The 8,129-nt window shown below is 48.6% G+C and overlaps 1 long non-coding RNA gene across 2 annotated transcripts; it reads left to right on the forward strand.

Annotated features, from left to right (window-relative positions):
- The first annotated feature begins 657 nt into the window (after positions 1-657).
- Positions 658-6,807, forward strand: LOC309675938. Of its 2 annotated transcripts, XR_014269554.1 has the most exons (7): positions 658-824; positions 1,347-1,512; positions 1,750-1,954; positions 2,820-3,030; positions 3,622-3,685; positions 5,656-5,719; positions 6,231-6,807. It is a non-coding gene; the product is annotated as an uncharacterized lncRNA (long non-coding RNA). The 2 variants fall into 2 exon arrangements; XR_014269555.1 differs by lacking the exons at positions 5,656-5,719; positions 6,231-6,807 and having other exon boundaries at positions 3,622-3,747.
- Positions 6,808-8,129: the final 1,322 nt, after the last annotated feature.

Raw genomic sequence — 8,129 nt, forward strand, 5'->3', positions numbered from 1 at the left:
CCTCAGCTGCTGCGCGGGGCTTTTGCCGAAGAAGAGCGACCTTCGCGGCAGCTTGAGACCTTGTCGGCACAAGCGAGGGAGCCATTTCCTCTCCCAACATGTAGTTCAACTGTGGGCACTCATTGCCGTGGGAGCCTGTGGTGGCCAAAAGCTTAAATGGTGCAAAAACCGATTAGGTAAGTTCATGGCAGAGCGACGCAGCGAGAGCTATGACACACCAGGAGACCGCCTCCGGCTCAGAAATTCCCTAAGCCCGCATCACTGGGGACCATCAAAGCACCCCCGGCAATTATTGTTATGTGTTTGTCCTGGTTTTAATTTTTCCTGTAGACATCTACAACTACTTGGTGTCAGAGGCAAGGTACCGGGTTAGAGGGACTTCTGACCCGAGCCAGCCTGGACCTTCTCATAAAACAGAAGGAGATGACTTGTTTTCAGCTCTGTTTTAGACAGCACTTGAAGTTGTGAAGTCTGTACAATGTTTCTGTGAAGTGAGGTGAGCTCTCAGTGCCTCTGAGAGCTGTTTCTGTTGTTAAGAGCCTCGGCTCTCCGTAAGGAGACAGCCCCGAGGAGTCACTCCTGTGTCCTGCCAGAGAACGTTGTATCTGTGCCGGGCTCTGCATCCCTTCAAGGGACAAAGGAGTAGGCGGGAAAAAAAAAAAAAAAAAAAAAAAAAAAGAAAAAAAAAAAGCAGAGGGTGATTTGACAATTCCACTGTCAGCAGGAGCCGGTCCGCACAGTTCGACGTAATCGCTGAGAGCGGAGAAAATCCCGGAGATTTCACTGGAAGTGAGCAAAGAGCTTGACAGCTGGCAAATGCTGATGTAAGTAGGCAACTGGGAGCGAGGGGTGGAGGGAGAGTGGTGTCATTTAGCATCGCTTATAGACGTGCCGGTTACCTCCGAAGGGAGCCTGTGGGAAACGTGCCCCTTTTTGCTCAGCCTCCCTCCTCTGCCACGCATGTCTCCCTGCCCAGCCCTGCCGTGCCGGCGGGCGCCTCTGGGCTTGCAGAGCCTCATCTCGCACAAAGCATCTCCGGAGCCACCTCGGTTCGCCCAGCCCGAGGAAACCTGCCTCCTCTGCTGCTCTCTGGAGCGTCGGCACGGAGATGCTTAGGGCGCAGCCGCCAGAGCATCCTCCTGCTTTTGCCGGACCACTGGGTTCTGCCCCGGGGATGGGGAGGAGAAAGGGTGGGCGATGCAGGGCTGGCACAGGGCAGAGCTGGGTGTCCAGTTTCAACACACCAGCGTATTTATTTTTTTTTTCTTACGAGAAAATAGCCTGTTTCTTTCAGCGGAGTAAGGGCTGGTAACACCGGTGTGTGGCTGCTGTGCTTTTTTCTGTAGGAATTTCTCCCCGTTTCTCACCAGTCACCGGGTTCTTTGGATGCTCCACAGAGAATTTCATTTCTGTCTTAACTGCCTCTCTGGACTTCTGGCAGGACTTTGTCACCCAAAAAAGATTTGGCCTCGTTGGATAGCGGCAAACGTGGCTGTTTTTGTTGTATTAGAGGTAAATTTCTCGCGTGAACATCAAACCCAAAGCCATATCCTCGCAGCAGCGAGCGGGTGCTGAGTGCCCGTGCTGGGCCGCAGATGAGATCTACCCTGGCTCCGGCCAAGACTGCATCAGGATAGCGTGCAGGGTACTCAGGCTGTCAGTACACCAGCAAGAACGTCCTCTGCACCTAGCAACGCTTCTCTGGCTATTCCCCCTCTCGGTACAATTAACTATTTTAACATTTGACAGCTCAGCAAAGCTTGATTGGACTCCAGCAATGGTCTATGAGCCCGTTCCACAACCAAACGCTCCGAAATCGCTCCCTGGCCTCCATGTCCAGCAGCCTTGTCCAGTGCGTGAAAGAAAGAGCTGAAGCAGTTGGACCATGTTCACATTCTAACATCAAAATTGATTATTTTTTTCTGCATCTAAATAATAATTCTGCTGTCTCAGGGTAAGCTTTTTTGGCCTTAGAGCTCTTGCTTTGATATTTTCTTTCACAAATACCTGATCACGTTAAATATCCATGCTGGACACTGTGCTTTCCTGGAGGGGGGTGGGGGTGTTAAAATCGGGTCGTAACTGCAAACCACAATCCTTTCTCATTTCCTGAATGGCATTCTGCTATTTAGAGTTTCAGAGGTATCGTTTCCTATCGTAGCCCGTATGTAACATGGGATACACTCCAGTAATTCTCCATAGAGGCTTAGTATTGAACAGTTAAATGTAATGTTAAAGAACCAGATTTACAGGAAAGTGTTTTGCTTCGTTGACCATGTTAATAATGAAGTTCTGCAGGAAGATAACATCTGGGTTTCTGTCATCCAGCCTGCTTTTAGGCAAGTTATTTCTGTTTCCCCGTGAAATGTTTAGTCTTAAGGTTCTTAATAAGGCCTTGTATCTGGATGTTTCTGCAGGCATCCCTGGAGCGACACCTTACTAATGATAGGCTTCAGGAGCTTGTGGGTGTGTTAATTTGAATTAATTATACCATATTTGACTTGCTTTTGCTATAAAATCGACTGGCCTAATTTGCCCAGTAGAAGTTGTCACCATTAAATCCAGAAGGTTTATGAGGATAAAGATCCTGGGCTTCTGATGACCCTCCTAAACACTTAATCAGTCCAGAGCTGAAATCAGTCAATCATGAGGTGCCGTGCCTGCATTTAGGGTTGATGGGCATCTGTAAATCCAGATGCAGGCGACCCCCAAACACTTTATGATTTGATATTATTCTAATTCAGAAGGTGTGGGGGAGTCCCCGCTCTCCTGGGAACCGCATTAACTATGGATTTTTCGCTTTGTGTTGCCAAAACCAGCAATAGGTGGTCCCGGCGGGGGAGAACAGAGACGTACGCGGTTCTTGTCACTTCACTAAGTGAGAGCCATGATGGGGACAACTTCATCAACCCGTGTGATGGCTCCTGGGGGCCGGGGCTGCAGCTGGACACCCCAGGTCTGGCAGAACCTCGGGGCAGCCGGTTATCACACGGTGAAGGACCAGCGCCAGCTGCTTTGCTAAATTAAAAGGTAACAGCAGTGCCCACAAGAATTCCCAGCTCTTGGGATGATGGTAATTTCTTTGGGATGGTGGGAAGAGGCTTGTGCTGAGCCCTCCAGCTCGGAGACACTGGACCTGGACTGGGAATGCTGGTACACAGCTGCAGGGCTGGCAGGGCTTCTCCCTATGGACTGCCAAGGAAAAAGCTTAATCAAAGGCTGTGCAGGTCTAAGGATTATTTCTTACCTGGTGTGCTGATGTTTCCGTAAGGAAAAAACATCGCTGTGTCGAATGAGCGGTGCTGAGTCAGCAGCCTCTCTCTTTGTGCCTTTTAAATCTACAAACTAGAGGGGATGGCATTCGGTGTTCTTGTGAGGAACCCAGTCAAACGGGTAACAGCAAAAAAAAAAACCAAAAAAAACCCAAACCATAATGAAATATATTTTTAAAAGGAGAGAGAGTGCCCCCCCCAGCCTGTGCTGGCATCCCATTTCACCCTCCTCCCCACCCCCCCTTTTTTTTTTTTCCCCTATGTGAAGAATAAGGGGAGCGGGAAGGAGGGATGAAGTTTTGTCAGCAGTTTCTGAATGAGCTCTAACGTGAGGCTTTTTACCTTTCAGTGAGAATGGGAGAATTATATACTGCCGTGCCGAGCCGGACTCCAATATCCTGTCCGACCCAAAGGTGCGGCTAATTTGTCTTTGTTATATTATATACACCATTAAGACACTTTACACCAAGATTAACCCCGCTGGTAATTTGACTTCGTTGGTGCCTGGAACACCCCACTATGTAAGCTGCATTTTTATAGCTAATAAGTGGAAGAAAATTTTTGTCCTTTTGCATGTGCTCCTCTTGGGCTTTGTCTTCATTAGCCTCCCAGCACGTCTGAGACGGTGAAAAGATCCGCTCCTGTTCACGAGCAAAGCCAGAAGAGTTTCATACAGGCCATGCTACAATTTTGAGAGGAGGCTGGTTTCTTGTTCAGACTTAAACGATTAATAAAAGTGTTAATTTGCATCCGGTTGGGAATTAAATATCAGCTCTGACGGGAGGCACAAAGTGCCTTTTGAAAATACGTAAGAGCGGGTTTGGGGACTCTCTGCTGTGTAGAAGATATGGGGGTTTGCAAATGTGATGTGTTGCCTGAGAAGCCCTCACGGGTCGCTGATGCAACCGTCTCCTCCTCAAAATGATTAAACGATATATACGGCCGGGACTGCGCGTAGGAGAGGTGGCGCAATCTGAACTGCAATGCAAAACTGGAAACAGCTTATTAAATTTGGAATCTCTTTTGCATGTAATAAGAAAACTAAGGTAAGAACAAGATAGCCTGTAAATGGGTTAATTAGAATAATTTAAGCATTGTTTAAGCTACGTTTTCCATAATAATTTGTGTGGATCAGCCAATGTAGAATTGAAGAGTTTGGCTGCATCATATTTTAGACAATTATTATGAATCAGCAGCCCTGAGGAGAAGGACCTGGGGGTGCTGGTTGAGAAGAAGCTCACCATGAGCTGGCAGTGTGCGATCGCAGCCCAGAAGGCCAACCGTATCCTGGGCTGCATCAGCAGAAGCATGGCCAGCAGTGTGAGGGGGGGGGATTGTGCCCCTCTGCTGCGCTCTGGGGAGACCCCACCTGGAGCACTGCCTCCACCTCTGGAGCCCCCAACATAGGAAAGGCATGGACCTGCTGGAGTGGGGCCAGAGGAGGCCCCGGAGATGCTGGGAGGGCTGGAGCCCCTCTGCTGGGAGAGCTGGGGGGGGTCAGCCTGGAGAAGAGAAGGCTCCAGGGAGACCTCAGAGCCCCTTCCAGTGCCTAAAGGGCCTCCAGGAGAGCTGGGGAGGGACTTTTCACTGGGGCATGTAGGGATAGGACAATGGGTAACAGTTTTAAACTGGAAGAGGGGAGATTTTGATGAGATATGAGGAAGAAATTCTTCCCTTTGCGGGTGGTGAGCCCCTGGCGCAGGGTGCCCAGAGGAGCTGTGGCAGCCCCATCCCTGGAGGTGTTCAAGGCCGGGTTGGACGGGGCTTGGAGCAACCTGGGCTGGGGGGAGGTGGCCCTGCCCAGGGCAGGAGGGTTGGAACCCAATGATCTTCAAGGTCCCTTCCAACCTAAACCATTCTATGATGCTATCATCAGCATGGAATTTAAGGATAAATAACCTGTGGGGAAATAGTCAAGAGAAAATGTTGAAAATAAGCTCACAACTTTGAAATGGCTGTCCAGGGATAACTTTGCAGGAAGCTCTTCAAAGCGGTATTTCTTCCCCGAATCTTGCTGTGCCGGGGATTGCCAACTAGTACTGATTTCGTGGTTAGACTACTTCCATATTTCATTTGTTGCGTTGATTGCATAGGGCATTAGCACACCGAGTAACGAACCCGGAGCAGCTGACGGATCGGGCTGTGTTTGCTGGGCTGATGAAACTAGTTGGTGATCAATTATGGGTTTGTTGTTCAGGAAAACGCTAGTTTCTGGGAGCATTAATTTCTGTGTGTGTAGTTCCAGTGGAAAGCAATATGCTCTAAGATTATTTTATTCTAACTAGTTCTAGAAGTCCCAGCACTGGAAGAATGAAACTTAAAAGTTATGCTTCCTATGGTATTTTACATTAATTTTAATCATATTATTCTTCCCTTCATGAAGTGTCTCTCTGGTGCTCATAAACCGCAGAAATTGGTATCATCTGCTCTGACTACAAGTTTACATGGTAAGTTGTTACAGGTGGAATTTCCCCGTTTCTTTATGAGATTTAGTACCCAACTCTGTTTTGGCATTAAGAACACTTCCCGCAACTTTGCTCATAGGTACGATCCATTCCCCTCTCTGGGCGTCCTTCACACCTGTCAGAGACGCACATAAAAATCAGACATCCGTTATCTCAAGATCAAATCAAATAACCTCACAACCGCATGAATGCAATTAAGATAAATGTACTCACAAAACCCCCAGTGGATTCCACCCAACCCTGCCAACCTCCGGCATACAATTAGAGTGAGAGAGGTGGACTTTTGGCTATACTATGTGCCTTTTCTATTAAATTACCTTTTTTTTCTTTTTCTTTTCCTTTTTCTTTTTTTTCTTTCCAAATTTCTTTTAGGTTTTTGGTGTGAACCAATTGTTGGTTTGGTTTTGGTTGTTTTTTTTTTTTTTTTTTCTTGCCTTGGGACTTTTCTGAATTTACGTGTGTTTTTAGCTGTTTTTATCTGTCTGCCTTTTAGCTAAGGGCTGTCCGTCCTCGAGCTCCCGAGCAGGCACACATCCATTCCTGACGAAGATCCTGGTTTTTTTAGGCTCCCCCATCAGCTCCACCTTTGACTCATGGTGCGCGTGTTAATTAACCACCCCGCTGGCTGTAAGAGAAGTACGCCGGCAAATCCAGGCTGACGATCCGCATGAGGAAAAATAAAGCAAAGGAAAGCTTGCTGTTAGAATGAAGAAATCTCGGCAACTAAAATTTGGTTCGCAGGAATTAAACAGCGGTTTGTTCAACAACAAATTGCCAAAGGAGCTACACACACACAAGAAAAATCAATACAGTTGATGAATCGGCTGCTATTTTACAGTTAAAGATAATTAATTGCTAATGACCCTCAGTATTTGTGTGCGTGAGCATCAAACAGGAGGAAGCACAGTAGCTGTCCCAAAACTTTGGCTTATGCGGAAGAGCAGGACACCAGTTTCTTATTGTTGGGCCTTTCTGAACTCGGGGAAATTGAACAGAATTTAATAGAAAAATGGAGTTGAGTACACAGCTGAATAGCAAAAAAAGTGGTTTATATATTAAAAAGTGCTTCTAACGACATCTATTTTCATAATAGTGTTTTGTTGAACGAATGGCTTGGACAAAAGCGCTGGTAAATCGCCCGAAACGAGACTGCCTGACACTCAAATAGCTGCTAATGGCAGGCAGCTCCTTGACTTCTTGTTATATTTCTTTCTTGCCTTTAATCCTCTCCTCCTCAGTCCATTATGCCGAAGGACACCGCTTTGCTTAAAGGCTTATCGATGGCGCCAGGCGTTGGAAAAGATCCGGGTACGTTTTAAACACCTTTTTGCAGACGGGACTCACGTGTCCTGTTGCCATCCAGCAGAGCTTCGCTGAGGTTGGAAACCTCCAGAGAAGATCCCTGGAAAGACTTTCCCGCTGCTCGGTGGCGGTGGATCTCCCCGGGGGAGCGGAGCTATCGGCAGCCGCTCCATCACTAACCACGCAGGACATTTTTCGTTTTAACTCCTATTTTTGCTCCTTTTTCCCTTGGAATGATACTTACAGAGCGGGAGCTAAATCTCTCTTAATCTTAACGGTATCTTCGGGCTCTGCTGCCCTAATCTCGCCTTGTCTCCACCGGGTGTTTCTATGGCAACTCCCCGGGGAGGTTTCCTGTTATCTGGGTGAAGTTAACTGGAAACAAGTAAATATGCTCGAGACGAAGTGGTGCTGGAGAAGACTGATGTGGCCTTCAGAGCGTGGTCTGGAAAAAAGCCGAACGATTCGCAGGAAACTTCCCCCCAGAAGGGGCTTGAAGCTCCCGCGGTCGAAGCTTTTTGCTGAAAGTGCGTTTGCCCTCCGCGGTGCCGGCGCGGTCCCAGGTAGAGGCAAATTCTGCTGCATTAATAACAAAGCATACGGAGCCCAAACCGGCCAAGCCTGGAGGTGCCTCGCCGGGGAATGGGATTTTCACAGGCAGTTTGAGAAGATCGATAGTCCCCGTTCCGACCAAATTATAATAAACCTGGTGTCATGTCTCATTAGCGGGCGTCTGCCTGTGGTTTCACGCCCTGTGGGTGACATCCATCTCCCAGCTCGTCCTGGGGCTGCCAGGGGGAAGCGACACCTTTCCCACCCGCCCCTCCGGCATCGCTGTTGGGAGGGGGCTGCGCTCCCCAAAGCGGGGAGGACGGATGGAACCGGCTGCAGGGATGCTCTAAGGGGAAGGAGGTCCCTCTGCCAGGAGCTGGGGGAGGTGGGGGGGGGACACACACGCTGTGGCAGCTTTTCTCCAAATGAATAACCCAGATTAGCTCAAGTCGGAAGATTTGTGTCCCGATTCAAAGCCCTCTCGCTTCACCCTCCCTCCCGTTTCGAGGCTGTGGATGGGACCTTTCCAGGCTGGTGG

This window comes from Vanellus vanellus (assembly GCF_965231255.1).
Source record: "Vanellus vanellus genome assembly, chromosome: 10".
Taxonomy (NCBI): domain Eukaryota; kingdom Metazoa; phylum Chordata; class Aves; order Charadriiformes; family Charadriidae; genus Vanellus; species Vanellus vanellus.